Source organism: Lepidochelys kempii, chromosome 2 (genome assembly GCF_965140285.1).
Source record: "Lepidochelys kempii isolate rLepKem1 chromosome 2, rLepKem1.hap1, whole genome shotgun sequence".
Classification (NCBI taxonomy): domain Eukaryota; kingdom Metazoa; phylum Chordata; order Testudines; family Cheloniidae; genus Lepidochelys; species Lepidochelys kempii.
In genome coordinates this window covers 66968105-66981694 of record NC_136381.1, presented here as the reverse complement: position 1 = coordinate 66981694, position 13590 = coordinate 66968105, and the positions used below count along the sequence as shown (strand labels likewise).

The window sequence follows — 13590 nt, the reverse complement described above, 5'->3', positions numbered from 1 at the left end:
TGAAACCAGAGTGTAAGGAAGGGAAACACAAGCTGCTTTATACCAAAGAATCTACAATTCAATGGGAATGTACTTCTGTCTTCATAAATAGCTCGTGAGTAGAGCTTGTGTAATCCAATTTATACATTATATCTGGATTATAAACTGCAGTCAGATATGAAGCACTTTTGATGTTTTTCGTGTGTAAAGATGCTATAAAAATAAATAATAATCAGTGTTAATACATCAGATATCACAAAACAATGGAATCTGTAACACGCTTCACTGGTATTCAAATTTAGTTCATTTAGTAGAAGGCATTCTTTTCATCTGTTTCCAGTCACCAAATTCAGTTCTTGAAGGTGAAGCTATATAACATGTGCACTTCAGTTGGCAACTGTTTGTTGTTTATTCCAAGGCAAAAAGTTGTTACGGTTGAGAGTACATATCAGTAATTTACAGGTAAAAATTAAGTCCAAAGATGTAATTATCTCAAAACCAATCATTACAAACCCAGGCAATTCAGAGTTAAAAACACACATTTTCCATGCTTTTCCCCTTCTTGGTGTCATTTTGTATTGGATTTATTTATGTATTCTCAGATAATTCCTTCTTTAATCAGTTCTCATACAAAGCACATGGAGTGCTGTAAGTTTGGGGAAGACGTGTGTGTTTCATACATAAACAAGATGCTGAATCCCAGCTTTAAGTGCAAAATGGAACTCAAACTTTGCTATGGAGCCACAACCAGCAGTGGTTAGTAATTAGTATGACAGTCGTGTCTAGAGATCAGGCACATAGGTTTGGTCTATAATGCAGAGTCAGATCAAGGTAGGGCAGCTTATGTTGACCTAACTATGTCAGTGCCTACACTACAGGCTTGCTCCTGCTGATGTAAGTGCCGTACTACACCGACATAACAACTCCACCTCCACGTTGGTGTAGTTAGAGTGACGTAGTGTCTATGTAGACATTGCATCACTTATATTGGCTGTTGGCTAAAATTCTTGTCAATTTCACAGCTCTGTGCTGGAGCTGTGAAATTGACAAGAAAAGCTATTAGGTTCCCTTCTGTGAATCCTGCACCTGGCTCACAATTTGGGCTGTCATCCCAGGGCAGGTGGGTGGTACCCTCCTGGCTACTTGCTTCCAGCAGGCTGCTGCCTGGGCTGTCCACTCCCTTCTGGGAGTCCTGCTTCCCACTGGCTCTCCGCTCCTAGCTAGGCTGCTGTCCGGGCTCCCTGCTCCAAGCCCAGCTTCTGGGCTTCAGGCTCCCCATGGAGCTCCCAGAGTGCGGCTGCTCTGAGCATAGATAATAGCAGTGTGAAATTGACAAGAATGTCAACTGCTGATAGGCGCTGTGCTGTGAAATTGAGCCTTCACAGGGCTCACAGCTGGGGCTGTTACCCCGGGGCAGATGGGGGACTCCAGCTGTGAGCCCTGCGTAGCTGTCAGTGCCCCATAATGTCTCACTTCAGTCAGTGCAAGCACTCCTGGTGAGGATGTGCTCTGCTGTCAGAAGGAGGGTAGTGTGGACACCAACAGCAGCTTAAATTGAATTAGTGGTGGCTGTAGATCGACCTAAATTAGTAGTGTAGACAAGCCTGTAGTCAAAGACAGTTCCTAGCCTAAAGACTTTACATAGAGTCTAAATAGACAAAACACACAGTGGGTGGGAAGGGAAACAGGCAGAGAGAGGTGAATTTGCACATCAGGCAGTGGCAGAATCCAGGGTTTCTTGACTCATAGTCCACTGTCTTATCCTCTACACCACACTGCAAAGATTCCTGAAAAGATTCTGCCATCAAGACTTGAACTACGATTTTGGAGGATCATTTTCTCTAGAATCGTCTATTAAGAACTTGGCAATATTCATCTTTTAAGGAAGGATGTTCTTACGCTCAAGGCACTAATCAGGGGCTCAGAAGACTGAATCTGTTTTTTGGTTCTGCCATAGACTTCCAATGTGACCTAGTCAAGTTATGTAGTCTCTCTGTGCCTCAGTTCCCCATCTGTAAAATGGGGATAATGGTACTTGCCTGCCTCACAGGGGTGATATGCAGGTAAATACATGAATGATTGTGAGGTGCTCAGATACAGAATTCTGGGGGCCATATCAGCAGATAGACAAACTGCTTAGCATTCTTTAATCTAAATCACCTTTCTAATTGGTGGATTTCTGAGGATAAGGGGTTGGATGCACTTGAAGTTTCAGGAGGGTCTGTGGGCAGAGCACTTACATGTATTGGTATTGCAGCAGATTCCAAATTAAATTGGGAAGGTAAGCGAGAGGAAGAAGTGATGTCAAAGGGAAAACTGGATTTGCTCTAGACTGTACAGCAATTCTGTTCTCTCTTGCCTGATTGACAGCAAGCAGTTCCCAGTTGACTTGATTTCCTCCATCCTTTTTTTTTTCCTTCTAGAAATGGATCTGCCACTCATGCCTATTTCCATTTTCCTCTGTATTCTGTTTTTCTGTATTCTCTTCTTGTTAGCATCTTCTGTTTTATTCCTGTAGCTTCCACTCCTCCTTCCCTCCCCGCAGTCTCTGTGAATGGCCCCCATCCCTCTCTGTTTTTCATCCGCCTATTCCCTTTCCTTTCATTTCTCCCCACTCTTGTGTATTCTTTTTCTGTTCATATGTCCTGTTTCCCAGTGCCTCCTTTCTCCTGACTCCTTTTTCCCTTTATTCTTTTTTCATCCACTTTGCCTCTCCTCTTTTTTCCTACGCTTCCATTTATCCTTCCCTTTTGCCTCCCTCATTTTCATCTTGCGTATCTTTCTCCTCCTGTTGCTGTCTTCTTTGGGGTGGGAATATCTCAAACTATCTGTTCCTTTCCTGCACTGCCTCCCACTTTGTTTGAATTGAATATGCTGGAGTACTCACCACAGCCTTGACTTTGGGTAGGCTTCAGTGTAAAAATAATACAAGAATTGTAGTATCAATAAAGGGTCACGTTGGTCCATTTACTTGAATAGGCCACATTCTGAGGCAAGAGAGCTAAAGGTTTCTGAAAAGGCAAGTAATATTTAAAATACATATATGGGCTACAATGTATTTTGGCTTTGTCAAGTAATATGAATCTGTAACTTGTAATGTAGAATTCTGTAGGATTATTGATTGTCTTCAAGTTGGTTGTGAGTTCTAGAGGGTTATGGAGGGCAGGACATGTAGTTAGAACAATGGAAGGCAGACCAGTTAAATGTCTCTTGTAAGGACATTCTTATGATGTCCAGCCTCATGACTGACCAAGGAGAAGATAGAGGGATAACACTGAACAAGAGCTAAGAGCATTTAATGTGAATCACCATCAGCAGGGAAAATTTGCCCTTGACAGAAAGAGGTGAGGATAAATGCTGAGAGCATCCAAAGACCTGTATGATCTATAGCAGGGGTTATCAACCTTCAGAAGTGGTGTGCCGAGTCTTTATTTATTCACTTTAAGGTTTCGCATGCCAGTAATGCATTTTAATGTTTTTAGAAGGTCTCTCACTATAAGTCTATATATTATATAACTAAACTATTGTTGTATGTAAAGTAAACAAGGTTTTCAAAATGTTTAAGAAGCTTCATTTAAAATTAAATTAAAATGCTGATCTTATGCTGCCGGCCCGCTCAGCCCGCTGCTAGCCGTTCACCTAGGCTGGCAGCGGGCTGAGCGGGGCCGACGGCCGGGACCCGGCAGGCAGCAGCGTGCCATTAAAAGTCGGCTCACGTGCCGTCTTTGGCACGTGTGCCATAGGTTGCCGACCCCGATCTGTAGAGATGGAAGGTAAAGTAAAATAGTAAAGTGTCAAGTATATTTTATGAAGGAGACTGATTTGCTTTGATTAGGTCATATTGTATCTTGCTTTGTCATAACTGAAATGAAGTGGGAAAAGCTGGCATTCCCTTTCAAATGGGCTTATATTTTCCAGATTCATGTATGTTAAGAACCCTGTGAAACAATTTGTGTTATTGCACGATTCTCATACACAAGCACAATATGAAGGGTAATACTAGGGAATGGTTCCTGTTATTCTCACTTGCAAAGGAAACGCGGCAAGAGAACTGGCTGTTTCCAGAGCTCAGACACTAGTACAGTCTGAAAGCTGTGAACAGGAGAAAAGTCAGTCTACTGACATGTAAACAAGCATAAGCATAAAGTACAATATTCGGAGATAATACAGGTAAAATATCAAATTGTTACAATATTACTGATTTGCAATTGTGCAATATTTTATTTGAACAAAAGACAGTTACAGTAGAACCTCAGAGTTAAGAACATCAGAATTATGAACTGACCAGTCAACCACACACTTCATTTGGAAGTGGAAGTATGCAATCAGGCAGCAGCACAAACAAAATAAGCAAATACACTACAGTACTGTGTTAAATGTAAACTACTAAAAATAAAGGGAAAGCAGCATTTTTCTTCTGCACAGTAAAGTTTCAAAGCTGTATTAAGTCAATGTTCAGTTGTAAACTTTTGAAAGAACAACCATAACATTTTGTCAGAGTGTCAAGGTTCCTTCCCCACTCTGAACTCTAGGGTACAGATGTGGTGACCTGCATGAAAACCTCCTAAGCTTACTTTTACCAGCTTAGGTTAAAACTTCCCCAAGGTACAAACTATTTTACCTTTTGCCCTTGGACTTTCGCTGCCACCACCAAACGTCTAACAGGTATATAACTGGGAAAGAGCCCGTTTGGAAACTTCTTTCCTCCCAAAATCCTCCCAAACCTTACACCCCCTTTCCTGGGGAAGGTTTGATAAATATCCTCACCAATTTGCATAGGTGAACACAGACCCAAACCCTTGGATCTTAGAACAATGAAAAAAGCATTCAGTTCTTGAAAAGAAACATTTTAATAGAAGAAACAGCAAAAAGAATCATCTCTTAAAATCAGGATGGTAAATACCTTACAGGGTAATCAGATTCAAAACATAGAGAATCCCTCTAGGCAAAACCTTAAGTTACAAAAAGACACAAAAACAGGAATATACATCCCATTCAGTACAGCTTATTTTCTCAGCCATTTAAAGAAATCAGAATCTAACACATATCTAGCTAGATTACTTACTAAGTTCTAAGATTCCATTTCTGTTCTGTCCCCAGCAAAAGCATCACACAGACAGAGAGAGAGGCTTTGTTTCTCTCTCCCCCCAGCTTTTGAAAGTATCTTGTCTCCTCATTGGTCATTTTGGTCAGGTGCCAGCGAGGTTATCCTAGCTTCTTAACCCTTTACAGGTGAAAGGGTTTTTCCTCTGTCCAGAAGGGATTTTAAAGCTGTTTACCCTTCCCTTTATATTTATGACACAGAGTTATGAACATTTCAGAGTTGTAACCAACCTCTGTTCCTGAGGTGTTTGTAACTCTGAGGTTCTACTGTACTCATAGATCAAAAAAGTTATTGCAGGAAGAAAAATTCCATCATAATTACATCCGTGTCTTTAGGCATAAGGAAAGGTATTTAGTCCTCAGGATTTGACAGTCATACCTGCTTTGTTCTAAAGCCAGCTTTCCATTTTAGTATCCAGTCTCTATCCTGGAGGTCATTAATGGAAAAAAATCCTCTGGGTATTGAATTGGACTTACTTTGGGAGTCAGATCAGATTTAAGGCTTTTTTTAATACAGTTTCCTGATGCTGATATTTTCAAGTGATTACATAGGTATTTGTACGAGGCTTATTACAACCCCATAGTCTTCACATGAATGTGATGAATCACGTGAATGCTCCGTGATGTATTTGTAGTATAGCCTATTATTATTCTGCTGTGGCTACAAACTACTAAAACATACATGAAGTGGTTAATGTGTGATTTGTCATGATACTATATATGAAGTGCTAGATCCTCTCTTTACTAACAAACGCCCATTAAATTTCAGTAGCAGCAAAACAGAGGCCAATAGAAGTATTTTTCACATATCCTGACCAAAATTTTCAGCTGTGACTAGTACTTTTCGGTGACCAACATGAAACAACTTAATAGGGTCTAGTATTCTGAAAATCAGCCCCCTTTAAGTATCTCAAGTTTGGCAGCCAGAAAGGGAGGCACCTCAAAACACTAATGATCTTAGAAAATTTAGACTCCTAGTTTTATTTCAAGATAGCTATTTTATACTAACTATACCGTTTACTATATGTGTGCACACAGTAGTATATACTGTACTATTCACACACGTACATTTTCTAATTCCCACCATCAATCTCTGTACCTCCAGGCATCTACATAAAATCTTTTGAATTTTAAAGACTATACAAACTTAATGCCTCATCCTGCACACTTTAGTTCAAGCAACAGTGTTTACTTAGCAGAGAACAGGGTGAGGCCCTAGACTTAAAAGGTCAAGAGGTTTAGGTCTAAAGATGCCAATTTAGACTTTTTTTTAAAAGAAAAGTTTTAGAAAATTTGTTCACAATTAGATTTTTTTATTCATGTAAATCAATCTGAAAATGTTTTATTAATTTAGAAGCTGTATGACAGGTTTCAGAGTAACAGCCGTGTTAGTCTGTATTCGCAAAAAGAAAAGGAGTACTTGTGGCACCTTAGAGACTAACCAATTTATTTGATGCTTCCGATGAAGTGAGTTGTAGCTCACGAAAGCTCATGCTCAAATAAATTGGTTAGTCTCTAAGGTGCCACAAGTACTCCTTTTCTTTTTAGAAGCTGTATAACATCTTGACCCCACTTGCCTCTCCAGCTACTGCCCCATCTGCCTTCTGCCTTTCATCTCTAAGCTCATTGAACACACTGTCACAGTTCAGGGCAACTGCACCTCTACTTCCCTTCCAAGGTCTAGCAAGAGCACCCACTCTCTGGCTTCCAGCTCCCTGGCCATCACTTCTGTTGGGCAGAGACCTGCCCCTCTCTCCCTTCTGACTGGGGTATTTCCAGACTGACAAGCTCCCTGCCTGCACTGTATGACTTCCTCAGCAAAGTCAGACGGCCTAAGCAGGCCTGCTTTTCTTTTCTCCTTAGAGATGGCAAATAGTGTAATTGCCACAGTTGTTACCACCCAGCTCTTTCTAAGCATGTAATTATTCTTAAGGCAAAAGTATTATAGAGAAAACATTGAAAACAATAAAAAGAGCCTTCCTGCATGATAATCAGTTTACCAGAGATCACCCCATCACCAACCAGGGCTCTGGCCAGTGAACAATCCTTCAAACTCCACTATGGTTACAAGTGTATAACCCCTTTTTGCTCAGAACAAGAACACGCATGGATGTGTGACAGGTTTCAGAGTAACAGCCGTGTTAGTCTGTATTCGCAAAAAGAAAAGGAGTACTTGTGGCACCTTAGAGACTAACCAATTTATTTGAGCATAATAATAAATAAATAACCAAATAAATTGGTTAGTCTCTAAGGTGCCACAAGTACTCCTTTTCTTTTTATGGATGTGTGAGTTAGTTCTTTATGCTGGTTGGGCCTTTTCATCTTGGGAATAAATAATTCACAGACAAAGGTTCCCCTCTCCTCTCAGGGCAAAGGTTCAAAAAATCAGGTATGGGGACGGTCCTTTGCATTACCCTTCCCTGGTCAGAAGGGAGTGGGACAGGGGTCCCTGCCCAGTGACACTTGACGGCTGGAGACCTGAGACTTGACTGGGAACTCCTGGAGTGGATTACAAAGGGTGAATACAGGTACAGTTACCCTGAAACTGTGACACACACTTTCTACAACTACTCTCTGGAACTCCTCTCTTCCAGTTCCATCCTAGACCCCCTCCAATCACCTTCCATCCATTGCATTCCACTGAAACCGCTCTTGCAATCGTCTCTATTGACCTCATCCTCCTTGACCTGTCAGCACCTTTGACACTGTTGACCATGCTCTTTTTCTTGAAGTCATGTCCTAACTGAGACACCTTCTACTTTTTAAATCACTTCTTCAGGCTCCTCCTCACCTGCCCTCCAGCTTTCTTTTGAGGGTCTGACAGGACTGTCCTTGGTCCCCTTTTCTCTGCCCCTCTACACCAGTGGTTCTCAACTTATTGATCATTGTGTTACCTGGGCTGCAGGGGCCGAGTGGCAGGGCAGTGGCAGCCCAGACCCTGGAGCTTGTGGGGCCAGGTGGCACCCCCAGATCCCCACCACACTGAGTGGCCGCTCCAGAGCTTGGGGGCTGAGTGGCAGCCTCAGACCCTGGAGCTTGTGGGGCCGGGTGGTAGCCCCGAACCCTGTGGGACCGGCCGGCAGCCCTGGACCCCAGACCACCAACCCTTTGGAGCCGTCCAGCAGCCTTGACCCCAGATCCCCAACCATGCTGCACTAGGTGGCAGGGCAGCCCAGACCCCACTGCACTGGGCAGCTGGGAACCCGGACCCGCCATGCAGGCCAGCCTTTAACACACAGCTGAGCTGGGCCGCAAGCGTGTGCTAATTGGGGTGCATGCGGGCCGGGGGTTGAGAATCACAGCTCTACACCATATCTCTGAGTGATCTCATCTTTAAACACAAATTCAACAACTGCTGACGACTCAGACCTGTCTGCTTCAGACCTGCCTCCTTCTGTCCAAAATAAAATCTCAACCTGTCTCTGACCTCTCTTGTGGATGTCTAGTTGTCAGCTCAGCCTAGCTAAACCATATCTCCTAATCTTTCCCCATAAGCCCTCCTTTCTCAATTACTGTGCACAACACCACCATCCTGCTTATCACTCAGGCTCGTAATCTGTGTGTCAGCTTTGACTCAGATATCTCTCCAGGTCCTCACACCCAGGCTGTGTCTAAGTCTTGAAGATTCTTTCATAACAACATCTCACGGTACAGTCTTTAATAATAATTATACCTATTTCTTAAAAAGCGCTTTTCATCAGTAGATTTCAGAGCACGTCATGATCTTTAATATATTTATCCTCACAACACCCCTGTGAAGCAAGGAAGTAGTGTTATCCACATTTTACAGATTGAGAACTGAAGTACAGTGGAATTAGGTGCCTGGGCCAAGCTAATACAGGAAGTTTGTGGCAGAGCAGGGAATTAAGCCCAGGTCTCCCAAGTCCTAGGCTAGTGCCCCAATTACTGGTGCTATGGTAATACAAATAATAATAACTATAATATATAATGCATGCTGTATTATGCTTATATGTGCATGAAAACCCCAAGTAAAAACTCACTAAAAATAGCCTAGTAAACATTGTTTGTGCTAAGAAAAGTGCAATGGGTAAACACACAGCATAAACGATGAAAAAATTAGTTAGATTTAACATTTCTTTCCCTATTAATATCAGAGGTTTAATTAACAGGAGAGGTTTCTTTTAAATGTATACAGTTTTGATACTTATAGTGAAGCTTAATTCATCCGGCAAAAGTTTCATGCAATCTCTGAAAGTTTGTTTGTTTGAAAGAAGTACTATACATGTATATAAAATGCATCTACCTATTACAATATTTATCAGTCATTGCCATAGAAATAAATGTAGTCTGCAGGTGTGTGACTGAGGAGGAAATGTTTCCAAGCCCCTGCAGAGTTTTTAGTGAATCATTCTAATCAAACATATACTGAGATAGAAATCTTCACAAAGAGCTGTAGTTACAAAAAAGTCACATTAGTAAACCTTTTTACTTTTTAAAATGACAGTCTGAATTATTCCTCAGTGAATTCTGTTCTGAGCAGTATGGGGGCATAGAGAAAACAGACTTGATTACCATTACTGCTTTTACAAATACAGCTCGTAATATTCCTCTAAAGAATGTGGGGACCTATACATGTCTCATAATGGTTTTGGTCTCGAGGTGGAAGAAAAGGAGGTTTTGTTTCTGGGCTTTCTTGAGTATTTGTGCAGATTTTTATAGAAAAGTATTTATCCAGAAGCAGGTATAACTGAGGGTAGATTATGGATGTTGGGTTGAAAATAGAACAGTGCAGGATTCTACAGCAGAAAAGAATATTTCTTATTTTAGGTTTTCCATCAAAGACATACTCTAGCTCCTGTCAAACAATAAACATATGCTTACATCCTGCCTTTGTGATGAAAAAGGTACTAGGTTGCTCAGCCACTTTTTTGGCGTTTGTATGTAAATAGAATTTTGGGATACTCTTTCTTTGCTAGAATCCTGGCATTTATAACATGGTTCATAGCTCTGTTTCGGAACATGCTGGGGTTCTAGTCTAAACTTCACAGGTTTAACTGCACAGTAGAATAGAACTAATATTAACTGATGACTGGTTTTTGATAATGGAAAGTTTCAGATTAGAAGGAAATATTTAATTTAATATAAAAAAATCCTTTTGGTTGGATTTAAGTTAAGAGTTAACCAAGTCAGTCTTTATGAAACTAAACCAGACTTTTATTTCTATTGAAGTTTTTCATTCCTTATTCCATAATATTGGATGGAACTTTTTGATATATTAGGATGCAACAACTGATATTCAGGTTAGAAAACTGATTTCTTATACAGACTCAAAAATTGTTTTAAACATTTCATAAGGAGGTTCAGTATCAAGAATTGATGTGTATGTTTGCACGAGCTGTAAGAATAGAATAGAACTGGCATGAGGCTGTCGGGCCATTGGTAAAATCCTGTGAAGAAAATACTGTAACAGGAAAAGCTAGTTCTCTCTCTTGAATAAGTGCTTATTTTAAGTAACGCATTAGGCAGGTAGCAGTGGTCAACAAAATTTCAGCCTTTCCTCTTGAAAGGCAACTGCTACAATTATCCAAGCCTTTGTCGCTTCTATGGATCAATATAATACAGTCCTTCTGAGGCAACTCTTAAAGACCACTCCAAAACTTCCATCCGTGTAGACTGTTCCTGACTGTTTAGTGCCTCTTACTGCAGGGAACATATTACATCAGTGCTCCTTATAGTTTTTTTTTTTTTCCAGGTGAAATTGAAAATCAGCACTTTGATTTGTGGTTTGAGTCATAAGCTATCTTAGAAATTGTCTCTCTCCTTATGCTGTATCCTGACAACAGACATCATCTGAGCCCTTCTGTGCACACACAAGTTGCAACAGTTTAAAATTGATTTAAACATTGAAAAAAATTAAACAATTACAAGAAACTTATCAGTTTACTGGCTTATTCTAGCTTACATTTATATTTAGTTTATATTTATAAACTTACAGATACAAGTTATACATATATAAGCCAGGATCAAACCAAATTGAACTAGCTGTTAAACCCAGCGGGTAACTATATCAGTTTAAACCACACCCCATTAGTTGAACGAGTGCAACTGTGTGTGTAGACCTGGCCCAAGCCACTGTCACTTCAGAATGGGACCCACAGCTCTAAAATGTACTTTCCCCTTTGGTCCAATGGATCCTGAGTTTGATCTCCAAGGCACATGGGAAGTGAGATCTCTTTTGTGATTTGGGATTTTTTCTTTGAGTCCTTTGAGCTGATGTCAGTTAGCTATGTTTATGTCAATTAGTTGTGTTTAGTTATGTTTTTAATTTGAGTGATGTATATATTTGATGTAAATGTGTCTAAAGGTTGTGATAGGTACTTTTAAAAAATTGAAAATAAAATAGACTTGAGCCTTTAAAAATTCAGACAAGACAAAGCAAAGGCTGACAATCTGGGTTGACAGAGTAAAGGCTGGTAATCTTTATTATCTCTTGGTATTGTGCTTCCTCCTGCCTCCCTCCAGCCCTCTCCCTTGCAGTGTGAGTTAAGAGCAGTTATCCTTGGATAGAACCGTGACCCCATTGAAGTCAATGGCAAAACCCCCATTGACTTTACTGCGGCCAGGATTTCCCCCCTTGCTTTTTACTGATGTGCTGCAACTTTAACATTATTTCAGTGTACACTGTTATTGTAAATAAACCCCATGTAAACACAGTTAAAGGTTATACCACTTGTGTGATATGGAAAGAATACACTCCACAAGGCAAACAACAGAGATGTAGGGAAATGAAATGCTCTTCTTTTTGTCAATTACCATTGTTAGCTTTTTGCTTAGAATATAGTGGTATGTGTGAGGGAAAGAGAAAGTAAACTTGAATTGTGCAGTAACATCATATTAATAATAGTGCTTGCAACTTTGGTTGGTTTTATATATTTCTTTTACATTCCAGAAAGGCTGTGTACTTAGGGTGTTTGTTAGTATAATTTCAGTAAACTATTATATTTTAGTTACCATCTTTTGTAACTGCATCTGAGTGTCAGGCTTAGTTCTCTGACCTGAAGGTTTAATAAACTTTTCTAACCTAAATTATGTTGATATTTAAGTACAATACATCAGTAATACAATTTAAACCATAGAGTAAGGTTGGCTTTGTTTCTTCCCTTCATAGACCCTTTTCATTGACTTCATAGAGCTTTTGTATCAGGCCCTTTGCTCCCATACTTGCTTACTTGCACACACACAGAGTCATACTGTACTCTTTTTAAATATTTTAATACTAATTTGAAGTCAGCACTGGGTGTGTGGCATGCTTTCCAGTTTTTATTGGGGCTGTTCTGAGCCTGTGACTAGTTAAGTGGTGTTTTTATTGGGACTGTTCTGAGCCTGTGACTAGTTAAGATTTTCCAAAATTATCTTGCTTGTGATGTTTTGTTTTCTCACAAATACTGTGTCTCTGTAGTATTGTGCTGGTCTGCTCCCCAGGTAAGAGAATGCAGCTGGAAGACTGTCTTCTGAGGCAGGATCATAGTGGCCTAATGACAATGGCTGTGGAGGGAACTGAGGGTTGTGGTCTTGCTTGCTTGAGTGCTTTTAAAGCCATTGAATAGCAGGCACTCTTTAAGTGCAAAATATTATCATTCTTTATGAAATTTATGGCCAGTGTTCCTGCATAATTTGTAGGATTTGTGCACACAAATACCCTATGTATATACTGGTCAGGTATTTGTACAAACATAGAAACAAAGCTCTAAACCGATTATATGCACAAACTTGATTTGTGAATGCATATTAGGTATTTGCATGCATAAGTGCATGCAACTGTATGTACACAAGCGTGCTCAGTATTTTTGATAATCTGGTTCCTAATTACAAAACAATAGTGCTGATATCTATTTTGGTTCCATGAGGGAAGAGGACTTTTCTTTTTTTGAAATACGGTCTTGAAAGTTAAGAAGTCAGACTGCTGAGGAGTTAACACTGGGATTAATAAAACAACCCTGAAAGAGAGACTTAATTAACATTGCACTGCCTTTTCAGTTGGACTGAAACTGTGTCTGGTTCATCACCAAACAAAATATATTAGTTTGTATTTGGAGAATACATCTGACAGTAAGCTTATAGGGAGAGCTCATCTTTTTCTTATAATCTTATTACAGTATTTGTATACTTTATTTGCTTGCTTTGACCTTGAATGGTGTAGACGGAATGTTCAATGTCTATATCATATCTGCTTGAACAAATACTTGCTCTTTTCCTGAATATTTTAAATATTTTAAATAATTGTATCTTTAATTTTAATCTTTTACCTTTCTATAGTAATTCAGCTGAGTACTAAACACTGAGGAGGATGATAATCCAGTTTATTGATAATATGATGGAAATGCATGGCCTGTTAAAATATACTAAAGCAGTCCGTCTCTGGGAGAGGCTTTACGTGCATTTCTTGGTACTGTTGAAGAAGCTCTTTTTTTAAGATAGATAGATATATTTCAATGACAAGAGAAATGGGATATTGAAAAGGGCAGCATGGCTCAATGGGGCAGTAAT

General features: G+C 40.0%; 1 protein-coding gene across 10 annotated transcripts in view; it reads left to right on the top strand.

The window, feature by feature from the left end:
• FAM110B (family with sequence similarity 110 member B) overlaps window positions 1-13590 on the top strand; it is a 457749-nt gene that overhangs the window by 439146 nt on the left and 5013 nt on the right. Inside the window, exon 1 of one of the 10 annotated variants that reach the window (XM_073331104.1) lies at window positions 73-94. The exons of the other annotated variants lie outside the window; for them this stretch is intronic. The gene's annotated coding sequence lies outside the window, so the exon portion shown is untranslated. Of the gene's footprint in view, window positions 1-72; window positions 95-13590 lie in introns of those variants that run through there. 10 annotated transcript variants of the gene reach the window in all.